At 37.8% G+C, this 23,215-nt stretch overlaps 1 protein-coding gene across 1 annotated transcript in view; it reads left to right on the forward strand.

Annotated features, from left to right (window-relative positions):
• Window positions 1-23,215, forward strand: part of NAV3 (neuron navigator 3) — a 1,098,011-nt gene that overhangs the window by 690,216 nt on the left and 384,580 nt on the right.

The following is a 23,215-nucleotide window of genomic DNA, read 5'->3' on the forward strand; positions in this document are numbered from 1 at the left end:
TCAAGTTACTTTTGTGAGCAGTAGAAACAAAGACTTCTCCATGTAGTCCCAACCTATCTTGTTTTTTTCTCTATATTGTTGTTATTGTATTTGCTACAGTTCTTTCAACTATTCCCAAGTCTCTCTAAAACCATCCATTTCAAAATTTCTTATCTCATCATAATATTCTATTATGTGCATTGGTTGGTTGTTTGTTATCCTTTATTCCTGAAGAAGACCAAAATGACATCATTATGTGGCAGTGAAGTTTCATTGTGTCTGACTGTGGTCGATCAGTGGGGCAAAAATAGCCCATTTAGATGTCTCTAAATTTGCACATACCACATTTCTTTTGAGCTACTATGATTTTGATTTGCTCGTAGAGCACAAGGAGTTCTTTGATTACAGATAATTTGTTTAGTCATTCCCCTATTGATGGGTACCCCCTTAATTTCCAGGTTTTCAGGGGTTTTTTTTGTTTTTACTACAAAAAGAAGTGCTATAAACATTTTTTTAATTTAAAGGTCTTTTTCCTCTTTGGGGGGGAAGGGGTTCCTCTTTGGGGTATAGGCCCAGAAGTAGTCATCTCTGGATCTGTTTAGTACTCCTTCTAGTTGTCTGTAGTCCAAGTCTGCCTATAATAGGAAGATTAAATGGCAGGGGTTTTAATACATTCATTTTTTTATCAGATACTTTCTGTTACCACAGTCCTTAGAGCATGGAAATATTGAGGTTGGCTAGTGGGAGGACTGTGCTAAGGCATTTCCCTCTTTTAATCTTATTTCATTGGCTTACCCCAGGGAATAATTGTTCAAATAACATGTGGGATTTCATCATAGCCCATTTTAGTAGTATTTTTACCTTTGGTCAGTACCTGAGATTTAATGGAACTGGAACACCAGGTAAGGAAACTCCCTCCACTCATGAATATTAGCTATTGTTTTAGAGTTACTTGGAATCTCTGAGTGGGCTAAATGCCACCTAGTCAGTTACATACCAGTATGTGTCAGTGGTAGGAATTGACCCTAGGTCTTCCTGACCCAAATCCTTCCATCCTCTATGCCAGTTTGTATATCCCTGTAAGTAAAAAAATTAATTTAATTTAACTTAAAAATTCAAACACCCCCCTTATAAATACATCTACTAATTTATAAGTTAAATATATATCTTAACATTCTAATAATTGTATATGTCATAGAATTGACATGAAATATAGGTAATTGCAAGAGAGCATTTCAAAGATGAAATAGTATTTAATTCTAGAGTCAATAGGGAAAGTGATTTATTGAGTAGATGAGTGACAGAACCCTATCTGCAAGTAAATAAACACATTGATAGCTGTTTGGAGGATGGATTGGGTAAGGTAGAGACCTGAGGCAGAGAGATCATTTAGAAGGTTATTGTCAGTGACTATGATATATCTTCCTGACCCCAATCTTGATGCGTTATCCACTATGCCACTTCCCTGCCCTTATTTACATATGAGTATATATTTAATTTCAGATATGTGTCTGGGTTCAAATTCAGTCTTAGACACTTACTAGCTGTGTAACCCTGGCCAAGTCACTTAACCCCTGTTTGCCTCAGTTCTTCATCTATAAAATGGTGACATACTGGAGAAGGAAATGGCAAACCACTCCAGTATCTTTGCCAAGAAAACAAACCACATGGACAAAGTTCATGGGGTCATGTAGAATCAAACATGACTGAACAAATGAACAATAATGATATCCTACAGGGTCCCTTCTAATTCTAATTTCATAATCCATAATTACCTATGATTAGCTGATTTGAGGTAATGGACTTGAACACTGAGACTAGGAAACTTATTTGGGAAGTAGAGGTTCATTGAAGGTAGCATAAAGTAATGGAGAATGCCCTGAGTTTGCAGTAATATGACTCATCTCCATTGCTGTTCATCTATGCCAAGTCAATTCACCTCTACATTCCTCCTTTTTATCAGCTCTGGAAAGAGGAGTTTGGATGGGATTATCTCTAAGGTGATAATTAGTTATTTTTGTTTGTTTATGAGATTGGGTCCTGTCCTCTTATCTCCCAGGCAGGAAACACAGCAATTGCTCACAGTTCCAATCCCACTGTTAATTGGCATTGGAGATTTGACCTGCTCTGTTTTGGACTTGGTCCTGTTTGTACCTTCTAAGGCATCCTGGTGGCCCTCATTTCTGGGGTCTTAGGCACAGTAGATTGAGTGCTGGACCTGGATTCAGGAAGATTAATCTTGAGTTCAAAGCTGGCCTCAGACACTTAATAGCTGTATGACTCTGGGAAAGTCATTTAACCCTGTTTGCTTCAGTTTCCTTATCTGTAAAATGAGCTGGAGAAGAAAATGACAAACCACTCCCTTATCTTTACCAAGAAAAATTAATATGGAGTCATAAAGAGTTGGACATGATTGAAATGACTGATCAACAACAATTCTCCCATGCACCTGTCCAATATCCTTGCTGTCAACCTGACCTTCCAGATACCTTTTCTCTCTCTTCCTTGGATATTTAAATATCATTTCAAAAACTGCCTCCCATTCTGACTTAGGTTAGCTAAAAAGGAAAGAATTCATTTGTATTTCTAATTGGTTTGTGCTGCCAAAATTTATTTCTAAATCATTTACATATAAATCTTCATTTCGTCCATCCTCTTGTTTCCTAGCATCCATGGTGTATATAGCTTAGGGTGTTGCCAGTCTTTCAGTAGCATTCTTAATTGGCTTATTGGACTACTGTGATCTCGGTGGAAACTTTCAAAAGAAAACTATTTAACAGCTTCTTATCCAAAAACTGGACAAATGGGAAATGATTGTTTGAGTATCCAAAACAGCTAGTAAATGAACTCAGATATTAGCCTTCCCATAGACCCCTAGTTTATTTTCATGAGATTCATTACACACATTGCAAGATTATTAGTCTGCATATCAAATTTCAGATAAAAACTTAACCCAACGAACATTGTGAGAACTCAAAGTTTATGGCTACATGATACTGCTAACTATCAAAATAAATTATAGAGATGTGTTGTGTTTATTGGCAGTAACGGTGTTAACCATGCAACAATTTTCCAATATTATTAGGACTTGTAATTTTTAAGCCAAGCAGCTATGTTTCAGGAGACATCATTAGAGGAAATGTGAGACACAAGAATTAATGTACTTTGTTTTGTGTTTTTTTAAGACAGTGATTTAAGACTCAGAGATCAGTGAGAAATCTGAAATCTGAAAATGAGATTTGAAGAGTCTGTGAGGCAATTAGTTGCAGGGAGGTTCTTCCAGATGTTGGAGCAAGCATGGAAGCAGGATCTACCGCCCACCAGGGAAAGGAAAGGAAGTGAGGGGGAACAGAAGAAAAAAAAAGAAAGAAAGAAAAAAGCTGGTATTTGAAAAGAATTGAGAACAGGAAGAAAGTCAGTGGGAGAGCTGGCAAGGAGTGGTTAGTCCTAGAGGATCTTAAAGAACTGAGGGAAAAAAAAAAGCTGGATTCTGAAGCCAACCAGTTGTTCTGCATGAACTCTGATGATGTACATAACTTATAATGCCATGGCTAGGTAAATATTGCCTTATCTTCCCATTCCTGAAGGCTGAACCACCTCTTTCCTTCTGGGACTTTTGTGTCCAGAGTAAAGGGTAAGGTCCTATAGGGTAAGGACAAAGTAGCTCAGTATTTGCCCACTATAATTCAGATAGTAATTGGGAGAGCAGGGCCTCAACCTTAAATGCTATGACTCCATATCTTTTTTCTCTGTAGCGTGCTGCTCATTTTTCTTATTATAGTAAAATATTATTGTAGCACTTCTTATTATAGCCCAGTAGGAATTCTAAGAGAGAAGCCGGTGTCTGCTATTATGATGAGAGAGGACTCGAAAGAGAAGGTAAGATTTGAGTTCAGTTTTGAAAGGCTGGGGACAGGTGTGTGTACAGGAGATGGGAGAATCCTGAACCTTAGGTCAGCTCCAGTTTGAAGGACTTCTCGCAAGTGACTCAGGTCCATCCCTAGATGTGACAGGAATGACCTCAAGAGACCTAGACTAAATCAGAACCTGTGGGCCTCATGATCCAGTTACTGTGGCCAACTGTGATCAAGCACTTCAGTGGTCTCAGACATTTCTGTTACCTAGGGTCTGTTTGAATTCAACTTAGAAACCACCAGTCAACAGATTGCTTAGTTCTGATTAAGCAGTAAATATTTATTAAGTGCCTATTATATACCATAAATTGTGTTAGGCATTCAGGATATAAAATAGAAAAGTTCTTGACCTCAAGGATCTTATATTCTAATAGGAGGGGGACAATATGAAAAGGGGAGTGCTGTCCACAGGATTCAGTTTTAGTCTGGACAGTCACAAGACCTATGGAGCCATAGGGTAGTAGATTGTCATATTTTTTCTAGTACCAATGTTATAATTGATTTGATAAGTGTTCTCTGAGAAAGAGGAGAAAAGATACTCATTCTAGGGTAAAACAAGGCAACTGCTCATCCTCAGTATAACTTTAGTTGTAAAAGAGTTAACATTTGGCCTAATCCATATGCTGAAGAAGTAATTACAAAGAATGTTAAAGATGACTGCAAAATATAACCTCAATCTGTATATCACATTTTTAGCAATATCAGGAGAAATCATATCATAGATGCTCCCATTTTCCACCTGAGGAAACCTATTTGAATCAAGGGTAGTACTGGCCAAGATGAATTGCCTCTGAATGAATGAATAATTCCATCTCATTTTTTGGGGGTGAGAGGAGTAGGGGATAGACTTGTGACTTCATTAGTGTAGGGAATGTCCATTGTGAAAAGAACCTCTACCAGTGCAGATCCGTACCTGCTCTGTCCTTTGACATGTGTTTAGGGAGTTCCTTGGGCCATAGAGAGTTCAAATTCTTATACAAGGTCATATAGAATTTGCAACAACATCTTCTTGACTCAGACCCACTCATATTATCTCTCTCTCTCTCTCCCTCCCCTTCTTCTCTCCCTCCTTCTTCCCCCCTCTCTCTCTATATATCTCTTTGTATGTATATGTACATATGTGTATATATATATATATATATACATATATATACACACTAAAATGAGCATTTTTATATATGTTGTATATGGAAAAAGTGGATTGTGTGTGAAGCTGCAAATCTCTCTTATGTTTGATTTTCTTTTAAAATATGGCTGTGTCCTGCCTATCTGTGATTCTTTTTGGTCTTTCTTCTGTTCTCTTCTCTGCATTTATTCAAATTTTTATTTAAAGTTTTGAGTTCCAAATTCTTTCCCTCCCTTCTTCACTGTCTTCCCCTCTCTCTGAGATAATAAGCAATCAGACATAAGTTATATATATGTAATTATGTAAAACATTTCCACAATTGTCATTTTGTACAAGAAGATTTGAATGAAAGAGAGACAGAGACAGAGACAGAGACAGAAAGAGCATGATTCTTTCTCTGGAGGGGGATGGTATGCTTCATCATTACTCCTTTGAGATTATCTTGGATCATGATATTGCTAAGAATAACTGTCATTCACAGTTCTTTATCAAATAATATTGTTGGTACTGTGTACAATGTTTTCCTAGTTCTGTTCACTTCATTATACATCAGTTCATGTAAGTCTTTCAAAGTTTTTCTGAAATCAACCTGTTTATCATTTTTAAAGCACAATAATATTCCATTACAATCATAGACCACAGCTTGTTTTGTCATTCCCCCATTGGTAAGCATCTTTTTGATTGAAAATTCTTAGCCACCACAAAAAGAGCTGCTATAAATATTTTAGTATTCCCTTTTTTGGATGTCTTTGGGATAGAGTCCTAGCAGTGGCATTCCTGGATTAGAGGATGTTTTAATACTCTTTTATGTTTTACAGCCTATTGGGCGTAGTTCCGAATTATTCTCCAGAATGGTTGGAACAGTTCACAATTCCACCAGCAGTTCATTAGTGTCGCAGTTTTCCCACATCCTCACCAACATCCAACATTTTCCTTTTTTTTTTTTGTCATTTTAGTCACTCTGATAGCTTTGAGGTGGTACCTTAGCATTCTCTGCATTTTAAATGATCATTTTACATTTTTCATTTTTTTTTTGCTATCCTATTCTTAGACTTCCTTGTAACAATTTACAAATATACATATGTGTATGGTTTGTCCTCATTTATGGATTCTATTTTTGTGAATTTGTCTACTTGCTAAAATGTATTAGTAACCTCAAAATCAATGCTCAAGGTATCTTAATGGTCATTATGCACAGTTTAGCAAAAATTCTGAGTCACCTTACACCCGGGTTCCCAGCTGACATCAAACAAAACCATACTCTGCCTTCTTGTTTTAGCTCTCGTATATTAAACTGTGTCCTTTTTTGCATTTTTGTGCTTCCTATTGGAGATCTCACTGTTTAGTCCCCAAAGATAGTGCTAATGCTCCTAATCTAATCTAATGCTCCTAAGCAGGAGGCTGTGATTTGTGTTACTTTGATAGAAATGCTCCATTAAGAAATGAGTTAGAGGACTGTTGGCCATGAGATCAATATGAATGAATCATCCATTCAGTTGGTTGGTTGTTGTCCTTCCTGCTTGAAGAGGACCAAAATCACGTCACTATGTTGGGATCAAGGTACATTATGTCCAATTGTGGTTGATCAGACCAATATGAGTTCAATAGGCTCTATCACAAGTCAGGCACAAATAGTCCACATGGATATTTGGAATGGAAATGTCTCTAAGGGAGGGGACTGTATGTGAGGCTGTTTTGGAAAGTGGTAAAGTAAGAGTTGTGACCAAAAACTGCAAGAAACCTAATCCTGTACTTCCCCTAAGAGGAACGATTCAGTGTTCACTAAATCAGTGTTTGTGGTGACTTTATAGAACATCAAAGGATACTCTTTACTCTCAAAGAGCTCACCAGGTAATTGGAGAGACAACATGTAAACAATTATGAAGAAATGAGTTATATAAAGGATAAAATTTAAAATAACCAACAGAGGGAGGGCTCCATAATTAAGGGAGATTGGGCAAAGATTCCTGTAAAAGGTGGGATTTTAGGTGAGACCTGAAGGAAGTCAGGGAAGCCAAGAGGGAGAGTTGAAGAGGTAGAGTAATCCAGGATCAGGGATAGCCAGTGAAAACTCCCAGTCTAGAGATAGAATGTTTTGTCCAATGAAGAGCGATGAGGCAAGTGTTATTTAAAAAATATTCATGAATCAAGGTCTCCCCCATCTAAGGCCCTTTGAACATATCCTCAAGTTAACTGTTTTTTTGTTTTGTTTTGTTTTGTTTTGTTTTGTTTTTGCTGTTTTGTTTTGTTACTTCCTGTCTCATTTGTCTCAGTTAACTCCTGGCCATAACCATTTTTTTTTTTTTTTGCAAATGGATAAATTGGTTTGCATGGATTTATCTTTCTGACCAATAAGCCTTTAATGTTTATTTATGTCATACTCCAGTCTTCCTCTCACCCCCTTCTTTAGTATGTAAACAAGGAAGACTAGTGCAATTAGTATATCTTCTGAACATAACTCCCATTGAAAAGTCCTGGTGTGCTTGCTAAAGAAACATCTTAACCTTCCTCTAATACTAAAAACCTAATACATGCTTAGGAGATTTTCCTCTTATTCTAACAATGAGCAAGTTTTGATGATTCTTTGATTTTATTACTGTTATAGCATTGCCATTGATATAGCCAGTGATGCTTTGACAGCTTCTAATAGTCAATGACATGTAGTTTTATGAATAAAAAATAGATTCTAGGTGATTTTGTAGAAGGGCTTCCTGGGTTTTTCTGACCAAAATAATTTATCACCCAGTGACCAGCTTTTAGAAATGAGATTTTCGAATCTTAGGTTGGTTCTTGGATGAAAGATGAACAGGTCATTAATTCTATATTGGAGTCTTTCCATGTTTGTTCAGACTTTCCAAACCTTTCACTGGTTTAGAAAACTTGGTTCACCTGACGTTTTTGCCATGATGAGATGTCAGAGTAAAGGTTTAGTGGAACATTAGCCATAGTCTATTATTATTTGGTTTTAGTGTGGGTGGTGAGTTTTTTAAGTTTTGTGTTTTGGTGATTTTATGTGTGTATGTGTGTGTGTGTGTGTGTGTGTGCAAGAACACATATACACACATATAAAATGAAAATTTATGATCGTACAAATATATATGTGTATGTACTTAGTTGTGTCTCTCTTTTTTATTTTTTAATTTAATTTCTTTTTGAGGGCAGACAGGGTGACTTACTTAACCATAGTCACTCAGATATTGAGTGTGTGAAGTTGGATTGGAACTCAGGTCCTCTGACTTCAAGACCAGTATTCTGTCTACTGCACCACCAAAAAAGATAGTGCCCCCAAAGCACAATCTTTTAAACAAGTCTTAACCTCTCTGATCTTGCAGTGCATTGAAGGCTTTACTTAGAATCATAATGTGAACTCAGATGAATAAATACTCTTGCTATTAAAGAAAAACCAAAAAGGAAATCCCTGTCTACAAATAATTAATGCTTAGTTGCTTCTTAGGATTGCTCTCTACCTGTGTAAAATAAGAATGTTACATTCAGTAAACTTCCATCTAAGATCATCTCTCCTGTTATAATGGAAATCATGGAAAAAATAACTGTTGTATCTGATCTCGAATTTTATGAGGAGAAAATTACTTTATTTTACATTTACTAGTAGGATATCACAATATATAAACATACATATATATATACACATAGTTGATAGATGATAGATAAATAGATAGATGGATAGATAGATGGATAGATGGATGGATGATCCTACCTTTGAAAAAAGTGAAAAACGTTTGCTGAGAAATCTCCCTCACTTTAAAATTGGCAGCATGCTATAAGCTTTTTTTGTTGTTGTTGTTAGTGAGGCGATTGGGCTTTAGTGACTTGCCCAGGATCACACAGCTAGTAAGTGTTAAGTGTCTGAGGCCGGATTTGAACTCAAGTACTCCTGACTTCAGGGCCAATGCTCTATCCACTGCACCACCTAGCTGCCCCACTATAAACTTTTGAATCCAGTTTGGGGTGAATCTAATAATAATGGGGAAAACAGATTTACCAAATAGTTGTTCTCTTGGCAAGATTCCTACATACATGAAGTAGTACTACTTCATTGGTGGAGGGAGTAAACATACACACATTCATACTCATATCTACCCATACACACATACACATAAACATGTATACACATGCATATATACACATCTATAGATATATATCTGTATATGTACACATACATGTATACACACATATAGCACATGCATTATATAGTTATTATACTTTAATAAATAAATGCAATGTCAGGTAATGAATTTTCATGCATTTTTAAAGGAATTATTTACATTTTCCCTAACACTTAATTCTCAGTTTTCAAGGAATGTCTTAGTAACAATTACTGGCAAATATGGCTAAGTTAGAGAATAAAAATGTTTATCTTTTATTTTATGTGAATCTTTTAAGAAAAATGTAGGAAATTTGGCAGAATTTCATGGAAGCTATCTTCATTTTATTTTTTTAGTAGATTGGATAGAGGTGGTCATAGAATGAGTAAATCACAGAATTTTGGAATCAATGGGGTCCTGAGAGACTATTCACCTAGTCGATAAGCATATTTTAAGTGCCTGCTATTATACCCTAGCCCAAGCTTCATAGAAACCTATCAACATCCCTAAGAAATGGGCACACCCCATCCAGCATCGGAGAACACACTCGCCTTTGTAACAGCCCATTCCATTTTTTAATAATACTAATGGTGATGGAAAATTTTCCTCACATTAAGGAAGAATTGCTTGATTACTGCCATTGTTCCTAGTTCTGCATTTCTGGGCCAAGAGGAACAATGCTAAGCCATCTTCCTTGTGACAGTCTTTCAAGTGTTTGTAATCATTTTTCTCATGATTAAAAAGTGTAATTAGGGTAAGGTACATGAGGCCTATCCATACGGTCTGAAATTTAGGGGTGCAAAAAATAAAGTGATCTGAAAAAATTATACCATTTAAAATTTTGTCACATTTACACTTTGACAGCACCTCCATTCCTTCCACAATGCAGAAAGAAACTAGTTAGCCATAATAATTAAACTAGGAAATTACCATATCCCTTCCTCTCTCCCCCTGGGCTGCACACCAAGTAAGCTTATCCCTGACTCAGCCTCCCTAACACTTCCATAGTCAATGGCCTCCCTACAGCAATGAAGTGCCTTGGGGTCTCCCCACAGCACACAGAGCAATTATCCTGAGGTCTCCCTCATAACCAAGAACACATTTAGTGCTGTTTGACTAGGTCACTGATTGGTATTCTTGCCTCTGGCATCAAAATTACTAGTTACAGCTCTGCAGCTCTCCATTCTCCTTCTGTCTCAGCTTTGTGTGTGTTTCTCTCTACTAATGACCTCACACAGAGGTCTTCTTTCTATGAAAGACAACAAAGAAAATTTGCAGCTATTTGATTTATACCTATACATATGCACACATGCATATACACATACATTTTTATCAGGATTTATAGTAGGCTGTTTCATAGCAGGTCATTCCCATGACTTTTGAAGTCCACATTCCTACCATAATTGCCATGAACCAGCCTGAGAGTATTTTTTTTTTATTTCCAGCCCTTCTAGCAAGGAGCATGAGAGAAAACTAATGGGAAATAAATAACATCTGTTCTTTGTCCCAGTTTGATGAGTCTATATTACACCTGAACTCTCCGTGGGAGTTCAAGGCACTCACTTCAGGAAGATGGGGAGAGAGTCGTGATGTACTATGTTAATAACTTGAAATGGGTCACTGAAGAGGCCATTTGAACAGAAGATTTCTTCATCAATGAGGTCTTACCTGTTGGTAGTGTTTCTAAACCAAATGTTGGTCAGTTAATCATGGCTCTGATCTCTTAGAGGACAGGATATTTGATACAATGGCAGAGACTGTAATGTGAACAAACACATGTGGTCTCTATGTAACTGACAGGTCTTTGTCACTAAAGGGCATGAATGCATTTGCAGACATCACTTAAGTAATGGAGAAGCATGTTTTTGAAGTTGTAAATGTTACATGGGTAGGAAAACCATCTCTCTTTCTAGAGAAGCACATTTATTTTCCCAGTGTATTTCTCATGGTGATATATTACCATTAGTACAGATTTATCAGCTTTTAGGCTTTTTTTCATCATGGTACGTCCGAATTGACAAAATGCAAAACATTTGGTGGCCTAATGTGTTTTTCTTTTTTTTTTCCTTGCTTTTCTATGGTAATGTCACCCTTCTGCAGTTCACCAAAATGACTAAGGGGTCCCAGCAGTATTTTGGAAGATGTGGAGTTGTCAGCTTTTTAAAATTGTCTCTATGTAAAATATGAGAGGTAACCCATGAGCATTTTAACAGTCATATCTGACCAATTTCTAATCTCTTTTGGGGCCAGTTGCATAAAGGGAGCAATTTGAATCCTCACTTAGTGTTAGGTCTTTGTCTTCCTCACCGAGGCCTTTTTTTCTTCCCCAAGTCCATGGTTTGAAGTGTGTACTTAGAGATTCATATCCTCCATAAACTGAATCAAAAGCCAGGATTAAGGTTGCCAGGTGAAATATCAGCAAGTTAAGACATGCAGATGATGCTACTCTAGTGTCAGAAAGTGAAGAATTAAGAAACTGCTTGATGAGGGTGAAATAGAAGAGTGTAAAAATTGGCTTTAAGATTAATATAAAAAAAAAAAAACGCAACTAAGATCATAGCAAATGGTGCCGTCACTTCCTGGCAAATAGAATGAGAAGTGAGAAGAAAAGGAAACCCTGGAATATTTTATAGTCTTGGGCTCAGAGATCACTGCAAATGGTGCCTGTATCTATGAAATTAACAGACTGCGAAAAAAAGATATGACAAATCTGACAGCGTACTAAAAATCAGAGACATCACCTTGCTGACAGAGATCTGTATAGTCAAAGCTATTATTGTTTTCTAATAGTAATTCATAGTTGTGAGAACTGGACAGTGAGGAGAGCTGAATGCTGCAGAATCAACACTTGAATTGTGGTGCTGAAGACTTTTAAGAGTCCCTTGGATTAGCAAGGATATCTAATCAGTCAGTATTTAAAGAAATCAATTCAGACTATTGGAAAAGACCCTGATATTGGGAAAGATTGAAGGCAAAAAGAGAAGGAGACAGCAGAGGATGAGATAGATAGATAGTTTCATGGAAGCATGACATGGGAGTTGGACAGTTTTAGGGAGATAGTATAGGATAGAAGAGCCTAGAGTGCTGCGGTCCATGGAGTCACAGAGAATTGGATGTAACTGAACAACTGGATAACAACTTCAATAAATTGTATAATTAATTCTTCAGTACCCTTCCCTCTGTGGATTTATCAAAGGGCATTCCCTGAGCCTAAGAGTTGGAGAATAATATTCCTAGTATCTTAAATCTAAAGCTGAAAGAGACCCTAGAGGTCATTTAGCCAAAGCCACCCCTTTTGCAAGTATCATTGAAGCCCAGGGAGTTTAAATAACTTGGCCGAGTTCCCACAGCAGGTAATTTTCAGATGTGGGATTGGCTCCCAGATTCTAACTTTTCTGTTAAGGTAAATAACACTCCACATTCAATTCTTTGAACCTAATCCTATCCAAACTTTATTCATTGCTTATGAATGTGTCTCCATTGAAGTAGTACCACATTTCTCAATCATTTGAAAAATCAAAGAGTGCATCAGAGTGTGACATCTATTGATTTCCTTCAGGTATAGTAACTTAAGCTAATATACCATTCTTGTTTCTAATAGTGCTTTAATCTCCCTGTTATTATAATAAATGAAACTAGGGTTCAATGGTGAGATGAACATTAACTTATACATTTCTAGTAAGTGGTTTAGTTCATAGGACTTAGGAGATCCCTTACCTGAATAAGACTTGAGAATGGCTACCTTTTCTTCCTTAGGAAAACTTTGGATAGATCATAATATCTGAATGGAAGAAGGATGATAGTAGAAATTGATAGCATTTGGGATCATTAAAAAGAATTCACCAATTTAAAATGGTATCCATAGGACAGTCAATGGATAATTTGGAAAGCAGGACAATATTTTTAAAAAGTTATTATTATTATTATTATTATTATTATTAATATTATTTGCAGGGTAATGGGAGCTAAGGAACTTTCCCAGGGTCACACAGCAAGTAAGTGTCAAGTGTCTGAGGCCGGATTTGAACTCAGGTTTTCCTGAATCCAAGGCTGGTGTTTTATCCATTGCACCACCTAGCTGCCCCTAACAATTTGTTTTTCAAATGTCATCTTAACACAGGAGAGGATATCACTGTTATTCAGGACTGAACAGTCAAACAAAGAATGGATTCAAGGATTCAAGCCTTTATTTTAGAAGAAGGCAATGTGATTCAATGGAAACATTGCTAGAAAAGAGGGCATGGGTTTCACAATGATGGGAACATTAGAGTTCATCTAATCTAATGTCCTTAATGTACAGATGTGGAAACCCCAAAGCCTGGAGTCACTGAAGGATCTGGGTCCTCTATTTAAGACCTCTTTCTACTGTTCCAGGCTGCTTTTTAAAACCAGTACCTCGGGGGCAGCTAGGTGGCCTAGTGGATAAAGCACCAGCCTTGGATTCAGGAGGACCTGAGTTCAAATCCAGCCTCAGATACTTGACACTTATTAGCTGTGTGACCCTGGGCAAGTCACTTAACCCTCATTGCCCTGCAAAAATAAATAAATAAATAAACAAACAAACAAACAAATAAATAAATAAATAAATAAAAATTCTCTATATAAAAAAACAAACAACAAACTAGTACCTCTCCATGATTTTAAGCCCAGAATGTAATCAATTGTTCTTGATCTTAGGACCTGAGTTCAAATCCTGGTTCTACCATATCTTTCTGTGACCTTGAACAAATAACTGAACCTTTGGGGGTCTCTGTTTTCTAATTTGTAAAAATAAACATCTAGACTAGATAATCTCTAATATTCCAGCTCTCAATTTCTAATCCTATGATCTGGTATAGTGTTTTGTATATTGCATTGTGTCTAGTCATTTTCAATCATGTCCAACTGTCCGTGACACCATTTGGGGTTTTCTTAGCAAAGATACTGGAGTGGTTTGCTATTTCCTTCCACAGCTCATTGTACAGATGAGGAGACTGAGGCAAACAGGGCTAAATGACTTGCCCAGGGTCACAAAGCTAGTAGTTAGTGTCTGAGGCCAGATTTGAACTCAGAGAGAGGAGTCTTCCTGACTCCAGGCCTGATGCTTTATGTACTGTGGTACCACCTAGCTGCCCTTTATATACTGTATCTACAGTAACACTTGTTTAAAATTTAAAAGCAACATATTTCTCCTAACTTCTGCACAATCACCATATGCATTTGCCTGTGTGTCACTCTACTATGAAAGACCAATTTACTCCCCTTGCAGCAATGTTATTTTTCAAGGTTTTTTTCCCTTGGTCCTGTGTAATCTTTACAAAGATCAGACTGAATAAGTGTCCTAAAAACAGATTTTGAAGATTAATTTCAACTTCTGAAAATTTCAAGAGTTCTAAAAAGCAAACTAGAAGAACTAATAACCTTAATACTTTTTTTAAAAGCACCACTTGAAAAAAGATCTATTTTAATTAAAACTACACCCTGAGTAGAAGTGGAGGACTCTAAACAAAATTGATGAAATGTTCCGTCTATTTTACATTAATTCTTGAAGTAATCCTTGTTTGAAGAAAGTGCTTTCAAATTGAAGGAATAGACAAATTGACTCTAAATTTTAAATAATTTTAATCCTTTAACATTTTTAATTGTCCAGTTTTGGTACACTGAGTTTATGACTGCCCCAATTCTACCACTTTCCATCTATTCTCTTTAATTTGTAAAAAATTACTTTAGATCTAGAGTGAGATGCTTTTAACTTTATTGGGAAGTTTGAACTTCTGGATAATAGCAGGTTGCAGGATGATTTCATAAGTATTCTTTTTAAAAATTATTTAAAACCTATTAAGTTTCCTATAAAAGGGGAGGGAACTACTGGTCAAGCATCTTCCATCTATTCTGTATGTGTCTTCTTCTTCTTTTTTTTTTTAGTGAGGCAATTGGGGTTAAGTGACTTGCCCAGAGTCACACAGCTAGTAAGTGTTAAGCGTCTGGGGCCGGATTTGAACTCAGGTACTCCTGACTCCAGGGCCGGTGCTCTATCCACTGTGCCACCTAGCTGCCCCCTGTATGTGTCTTATATGGGGCAGAAAGGAGATGCAATGAATAGAGCACTGAAGTTGGGAGGACCTGAGTTCAAATCTCACCTCACACACTTACTAGCTATGTGACCCTGGGCAAATCACTTAATCCCAACTGCTTCAAATATCCAGGGCCATCTCCAGTCATCCTGATGTACATCTTGCCACTGGACCCAGGTGGTCCTGGAGGAGAGAGTGAGGCTGGTGACTCTTCACAGCCCTCTCTCACTTAAATCCAATTCACTGCAAGTCATGACATTACCCCAATGTCATGGTCCTCTTCCAGAGTGAAGGACTTACAACAACAACAATGTGTCTTAAATATGAATAGTTATATGTAAGTAACCTCCCATAGTTACTACATGAGTTCCATGAGGATGGGGACCCTGTCCTTAAAAACAAGGACTCTGTTTCCAACTTTCTTCGATTCCCCATTTCATTACGTGGAACTTACTAAATAAATCCCTGTTGATTTAGGGATTGCTAAAATAGAGCTAGAATGAAAATGATGTGGACTATTGAAGGATCAGGTGATTATAGTGTAGATCAGCAATTTATGTAATCTTCTGGTCTTGGTGTCCGAGGACTCAGTCACTGAGATGTTAATTGACTGGCCCATTTTCATATAGCTAGCATCAGAAGTAGTACTTGAAGACAGGACTTCCTGAGTCTAAGGCTGGTTCTGAATACATGGTGCAAAGTTCTCTTTCAATATAAGATCATTGTCGGGGCAGCTAGGTAGCACAGTAGATAGAGCACCGGCCCTGGAGTCAGGAGGACCTCAGTTCAAATCCGGCCTCAGACACTTGACAATTTACTAGCTGTGTGACCCTGGGCAAGTCACTTAATCCCAATTGCCTCACCAATATATATATATATATATATATATATATATATATATATATATATATGTGTGTGTGTGTGTGTATGTGTGTGTGTGTGTATGTGTGTGTGTGTGTGTATGTATATATACATACATATATATATGATCATTGTACCATCCAATTCAGCAAATATTTATTAAGCACCAAGTCAATTCATAGTCCTGGGTGAAGCCCTGAGGGTACACAGACAAAAAAGAAAATGGCCCATTGGTTCAATAAGCTTACATTCTACTGGGGGTATTTCATATATGTACAAATAAGTCATTGCAAAGGCTATATAAAGTAATAGAAAATAATTTGTTTTTAAAATAAAAAAAATCATTATTCTTTTTTTGTTTATAGATCACCTACATTTCTCAGTATCCCACTCCTCACTCCCTACTACCTGATTCCTCATTCCAGTTCCCCTCAACCCTCTCACCCCAAAGTTTTATCCTTACTACTTCCAGCCCTTCCACTGGGCCGTCTAGGATGCCTGTTCTATAGACAACAAACTATTAAATTTTTTCTTCTCCCAATCTTTGTATTGACTAGCTCTTATTGCAGCTTGGTTGCCCACTAATGACACAGCCTCCCTGATCACCTTTTCCAGTGCTGGCTGGAAAGGCCCTTAATTTAGAAAGGCCAATGTCACCCACTGCATCCTGGGCCATCACCAGTCATCTTGAGTCATGTCTTGCCACTGGACTTCAATGACTCTGGAGGAAAGAGTGAGGCTGAGGACTTTGCACAGCTCTGCCTCACTTCAATCCAGTTTATGTGCAAGGCAAGACATCACCCTCATTATTTCATTGCTCTCCTTCAAGAATGGATGAACAACAATAATGCTCATTTCTCTCCTCTACTTTATATCAAAGAATAAAAATGAGAAATGAAAATAAAAGGTCAAACTTAAAGGTCAAAAATAAAAGGTAAAACTAGCATCCTAGATTTAGAGCTAGAAAGGACTATTCTATCTCCTAAAAAAGAGGGGGACGGAGATTAATGTAAACAGCTTTATCTTTTAAAACGGGCTTTGATGATACCATCAAATTTGCCATGGTTTGGGTGGTAAGTTGTTTGAAATTAGATGGGAGTGCCTGTCCCTGTTCTAGGTTTTAGGAAACTTAAGCTACTTAGAAATTAGAGGCTACTGTACCAGTTTTGGGCATTAAGCATTTATTAAAGCATATTAAATGTTAAAGAAAGTGAGAGAACATGGTTCCTAAAGTTTAGAAGCCCTACATACCTAGGATAGATGAATTTTGTTTTATTTTGTTTTTCGTTGTTTTTGTTTTTGTTTTTTTGTGGGGCAATGAGGGTTAAGTGACTTGCCCAGGGCCACACATGTAGTAAGTGTCAAATGTCTGAGGGCAAATTTGAACTCAGGTCCTCCTGAATTCAGGGCCAGTGTTTTATCCACTGCCCCACCTAGCTACCCCCTATACCTAGGATAGAGAGCAAGAGCCAAAGGGCAGCATGAGAGAGGGAAGAGAGTGCCGAGAAAGAGACCCTCCTCTCCAAGGGTTTTTATCCTCCCACATGTCACTGCAGAGGTAGGTCACTACACATTGATCCAAGTTGATTGGCCAGTAACATTCAAGTCCATTGATTGGCATGACTTGAGGGTAGCCTAGGCAAGTTAACTTTCTTTAGGTAGTCAGGAAGGTCAATCTACATTTCCTTTGCAATTCTACTAATTCTGGGCTGGTCCTGAAAAACCAGACAGAGTTCCTGTGTTTGTGTGTGGGTGTGGGGGGGGTCTCTGAGTCCCCCAAACAACCCATTATTAATAATTTTCTCACAATGATTTTAGTGAAGTAAGTGTTTTCTCCATGGAGGTGGATCACTAACCCTTTACTATTTGATAAACAATACTTTGACCAAAACGTTTACAACCTGAAAGAAAACAAACAAACAAATAAAAAACAAATAAAAAAACTTGGTGATGCATCTTTGCAAACTTAAGCCACCTGATTCTCTGGTAATACACAAAATGCCTCTTACAAAGTCATCAATGAAAACTTTCTGATTTTCTAAGACCTGCAGAGCTTGAGTTTTGCAAGCACATTCATGGGAAATTCAGAGATATATCTTTATCATGATGTATATGGAAGGGGTCTTTTAACCTACATGAAAAACATTAATGATAGAATAATATTTTAAAACAGTATGTTTACAACACGAGGCAGCATGGACTAGTGTCTAAAGAGTTGGTCTTGAAGCCAGGAAACCTTGGATTTGATTCCAATATCCCTAACCTATAATGACTGTGTGACCCTGGGTAAGTCCCTTGGCATCCTTATGCCCCCAGGAAAGTATGATAAGTTGTAGGGAAAGAGATATTCTACAATAGTAGAAAGAGTTTTTTACACTGATAAATAACAACTGATTAAAAAAAAGATTTATAATTTTATGAGGCAGTGTGATGGTGTAGTGGAAAGGGGTGGTTTTGAAATAAGGGGACCTTTGTTTGAATCTAAAACTCTGCTATTGACTATTTCTGTGACTGTAGAAAAATTTACTTTTCTGAGCCTCACTTATGTTCTCTGTAAAATATGGGAGACAGGCTAGATAATATGATAGATACTTTCACCTTTTAAACATAGGATCTGATGATCTAGGATTTGGGAGGGGGACAGGAGAGGTGCATTTCACAATCCTTAGATAAAAGAGCTTTCTTTTTTACAGGGATATGGCAAGAATATACACTGACTCATGAGATTGGCCATAGAAATATTTTAATTCTAATTCAAGGATCTGAACAAAATCCAGCATGGCCAGTTCTCTATGCTGATGAGATTATGGAACAAATTTAGTCCTTCACTGAGTGGCCTACCCATTTCAACATCTTTATTTTTTGTTTTGTTTTGTTTTGTTTTTTAGTGAGGCAATTGGGGTTAAATGACTTGCCCAGGGTCACACAGCTAGTAAGTGTTAAGTGTCTGAGGCCACATTTGAACTCAGGTCCTCCTGACTCCAGGGTCGGTGCTCTATCCACTGCACCACCTAGCTGCCCTGCTCAACATCTTTATTAATTCCAATGCATTCCACAGACATTTATTAAATATTCATTTCATATAAGATACTAAGAATTAAGGGAAGTGCAAAGATGTCTTCTCATCCCTCAAAGAAACAACATGAATTGGCAAGCACAAAAGAGAGGACATACAATAGCATAAATTAGAATAGGCTAATCAGGTACATTCCCTTAATGATTTTCCACTTGGCTATTGATTGTCTTTCCATGAAGATGGTTTTCCTTGATAATTTTATAATTCTACTCTTTGATACAATACTTTTACTGCTTGACTCTGAACATTCTAAATCTAGAATCACAGATTTGAAGCTGAAAATGAGATCCTGAAATCATTTAGTCCAACCCTCTAATTTTTACATGGGTAGCCAGGTAGCCCTGGAATCAGGAGGACTTGGAGTTCAAATCCAGCCTCAAATACTTGACAATATCAGCTATATGACCCTGGGCAAGTCACTTAACCCGATTGTCTCAAACATCCAGACCTAATTCCAATCATCCTGATATATATCTACTGTACCCAGATGGCTCTAACCCTGAAGTTGGGAGAACCTGAGTTCAAATCTTACCTCAGACACTTGTTAGCTGTGTGACCTTGGGCAAGTCACTTAACCCCAATTGCCTTAAACATGCAGGGCCTTCTCCAGTCATCCCGACCTATATCTTGCCACTGGACCCAGATGGCTCTGGAGGAGAGTGAGGCTGATGACTTTGCACAGCCCTGCCTCACTTAAATCCAATTCACTGCAAATCATGACATCACCTCCCAATGTCATGGCCCTCTTTGAGAAAGGAAAAAAGACAACATCATTTTACATATGAAAAAAACAAAAAACAAAACAGTCAAGTCCTAAAGAAGGGAAGAGACTTGCCCAAGGTCATATAATTAGTAAGGGGTAAAGTCAGGATAGGGACCCAGGTCCTTGATTACAAACCCATTGTCCTTCCCATTGTAGTATTTGCCTCTTTCATAGGATCAGTAGAATAAGAAATTTAGAAAGAACCTCAGTCATATAATCCATCTTTGCCACTTAATCCATCCTCCACATTTTACATAAAGGAAACTGAAGCCCAGAGTCCCATAAGTAAAAAGGCTAATACCCAACTCCAAGTCTCTAATACAGTAGGCACTCTGACATTAGACATTCATCTTGGATCCCAGAAACTATTCAACTGAATCCTTTTGAAGAGAGGATTTAAAAAAAAAACCTATATCCCCACCTATAACTTTAAAATCAAAACGATTTATAAGCTAGGTGTGGCAATAGTAGAAGACGGAAACCAGAGTTCTTTACTAATAAACCAACCATTTTAGGCATCTGCAGATGGTCATAAAAGAATGAAAATAATCGGTCTGCATCTACATTGGAAAAAAGGCCTTTCTACTGGAAACTCTGGAAGCTAGAGTGTTTTTTCTTAGAGTATGAAGGCCTAGACTGATCTTCTTTGGGAACTTCACTGAATAGATTGTGGTCTCCTGAGCCACTTAAGAGAAAAAGGGGCTGGGGGAGAAGAAGACATTGATATGGAGACTTTTCGAAGGCCTCCATACCTTTAGTGTTATATGCAGTTTTAATAAGGAAATCCAGTCCATGTCGAGTGCATAATGCAGATGGTCCTTGATTTCTTTTGGCTTGCACATATTGAAAAAGTATGTTAGAATTCACCATAAATCTGCCAAATGGTGGTTACTTGGGGTGGTAATATGTTCCTTATTTTGACTTATTCTGAGATTTAGTCACTGTAATGGGAGCAGCTGAAGGAATAAAAGTTCATTCTCTGATATCCCCTTTCATTCCGTTCCAAAGAATAGCTATGAGTCTTTCTTTTCCTTGTTGTTATAGGGGCTATTCTAGTGGTCAGCTTTCCAAAATCCTTTAAATCCAAACTCATGAGATCAGAGTTCAATCTAATCTATTTATGGTCCCTGAAAGTTATATGGGGACACATATGGTCAATAGCTTACTTCTGCATCTTAGGCAGGCAGAAGAATAGGAACAGGCATAGGCATGGGATTTCATTAGTATAGGGAAGTCCTAATTGAGGAAATTCCCTTTACAAATGAAAGTCAGCTTCTTCTTTGAAATCTGTTATTAATGAATTGCCTAGAAAACTGAGTGGTTAAGTGACTTGCCCAGGATTACAGTTAATAAGGATCAAAGGCAAAACGTCAACCCGGGTCCCCTTAATATTCAGGGAATGGGCAGTTAGGGGGTTGAGTAGATAAAGGGTGGGCCCTGAATTTGAAGACCTGAGTTCAAATGTGACCTCAGACACTTAGTCTGAGTCTGAATCACTTCACTCAGTTTGCCTCAGTATCCTCATCTGTAAAATGAGTTGATGGGGCAGCTAGGTGGCACAGTGGATAGAGCACTGGCCCTGGATTCAGGAGGACCTGAGTTCAAATCCGGCCTCAGACACCTGACACTTACTAGCTGTGTGACCCTGGGCAAGTCACTTAACCCCAATTGCCTCACCAAAAAATATAAGTTGGAGAGGGAAATAGCAAACCACTCTAGTATCTTTGCCAAAAAAAACCCCAACAGGGTTATGAAGAGTTGGAGATGACTGAAATGAACAAAAATTTTTTCCTTTTATCACTTTCTTTATCTGTAAAATGGAAGAAGGGCAAATAGTTGTACTATGTACTTCACAAGGTTTTTATGAGAAATAATACTTCATAGACTTTATAGGTCTGTACCATTTTTAGCTATTTATATAGATGAAGGGAGCTCATAGATTCATCTTGGTGTCTGGATGCAGGTGAAATTCATCTGAACAATCTGTTTACCCAACCCACCATGTGGTGAGAGTTTTCTTCAGGAGTTGGTCTTAACATGGTTCCTCAAGGTGGCCCAACAAGTTGTAGCAAATTAAGCACCATGGTAGAACTCAGGACAGATATGGTTGGGAATGTTGTCTCTGATTTTTATTAGTTTTGTGCCATGGACAAGTCATTTAATTTTTCTAAGTCTCAGTTTCTAAAATTAGAAAATGGAGATAATAGGACTTGCCTCAAATTGTTCTGATTAGGGGGGGGGAGAGAGGGGGGGAGAGGGAGAGGGAGAGGGAGAGGGAGAGGGAGAGGGAGAGGGAGAGGGAGAGGGAGAGGGAGAGGGAGAGGGAGAGGGAGAGGGAGAGGGAGAGGGAGAGGGAGAGGGAGAGGGAGAGGGAGAGGGAGAGGGAGAGGGAGAGGGAGAGGGAGAGGGAGAGGGAGAGGGAGAGGGAGAGGGAGAGGGAGAGGGAGAGGGAGAAAGCACATGAACATTCAAGTGTTTGCTATCTGTCAAGCACTGGCAATACAAATAAGGAGACAAGGAAAGGGAAGAGAGGAGAGGTGCTTGCTGCAGCATGATGGGAAGATGACTGAAAAGTGCCCAAAACCTCACTTATAAGAACTCAAGGTCCAAGGGAAGCATCTAAGGATCTTGTACGAAGGGGTGAGGATGATGTTAGAGTGCAGGTAGCATAGAGTGGAGATGGACGAGAAATGATAATAATAAATGCTATTATACCTATGTATACACACACACATATAAAGATATACAGATATGTATGTCCACATATATACACATGTATACGTAGATGTATTAATACATATATGTGTGTATGTATATGCATATATATGTACATATATATTTATATAGTGCTGGGGCAACTAAATAATGCAGGGGATAGATAGGGTGCTGAGCTTGGAGTCAGGAAGAACTGAGTTCAAATCTGGCATCAGACACTAGCTGTGTGACCCTGGGCAAGTCACTTAACCCTGTTTGCCTCAATTTCCTCAATTGGAAAATGAGTTAGGGAAAGATGGGGTAAACTACTCCAGTATCTTTGCCAAGAAAACCCCAGATGGGGTCATGAAGAATCACAACTAATTTGGCACAACTAAATTTAAGAAGAAGAACAAGAATAACATAGTCCTATGCAAATATTAGGTTTGATCATCATTATTCTTACTGTAATTTTGCCTATTCTAAGGCTTTGTGTCCCATAGGCCAATGATGTATTTACAGTTGATAAGACACAATTGACAAGTTGCTTAGGAAGAGCTGATAGCCAGTAAATAACATAGGATGACTGAAGATGTTTTCACTAGCCAGTTTATGTCGATTTACTTGACACTTAGAGGACTCA

The sequence above is a fragment of the Dromiciops gliroides genome, chromosome 5 (assembly GCF_019393635.1).
Source record: "Dromiciops gliroides isolate mDroGli1 chromosome 5, mDroGli1.pri, whole genome shotgun sequence".
In the NCBI taxonomy this organism is placed as follows: Eukaryota; Metazoa; Chordata; class Mammalia; order Microbiotheria; family Microbiotheriidae; genus Dromiciops; species Dromiciops gliroides.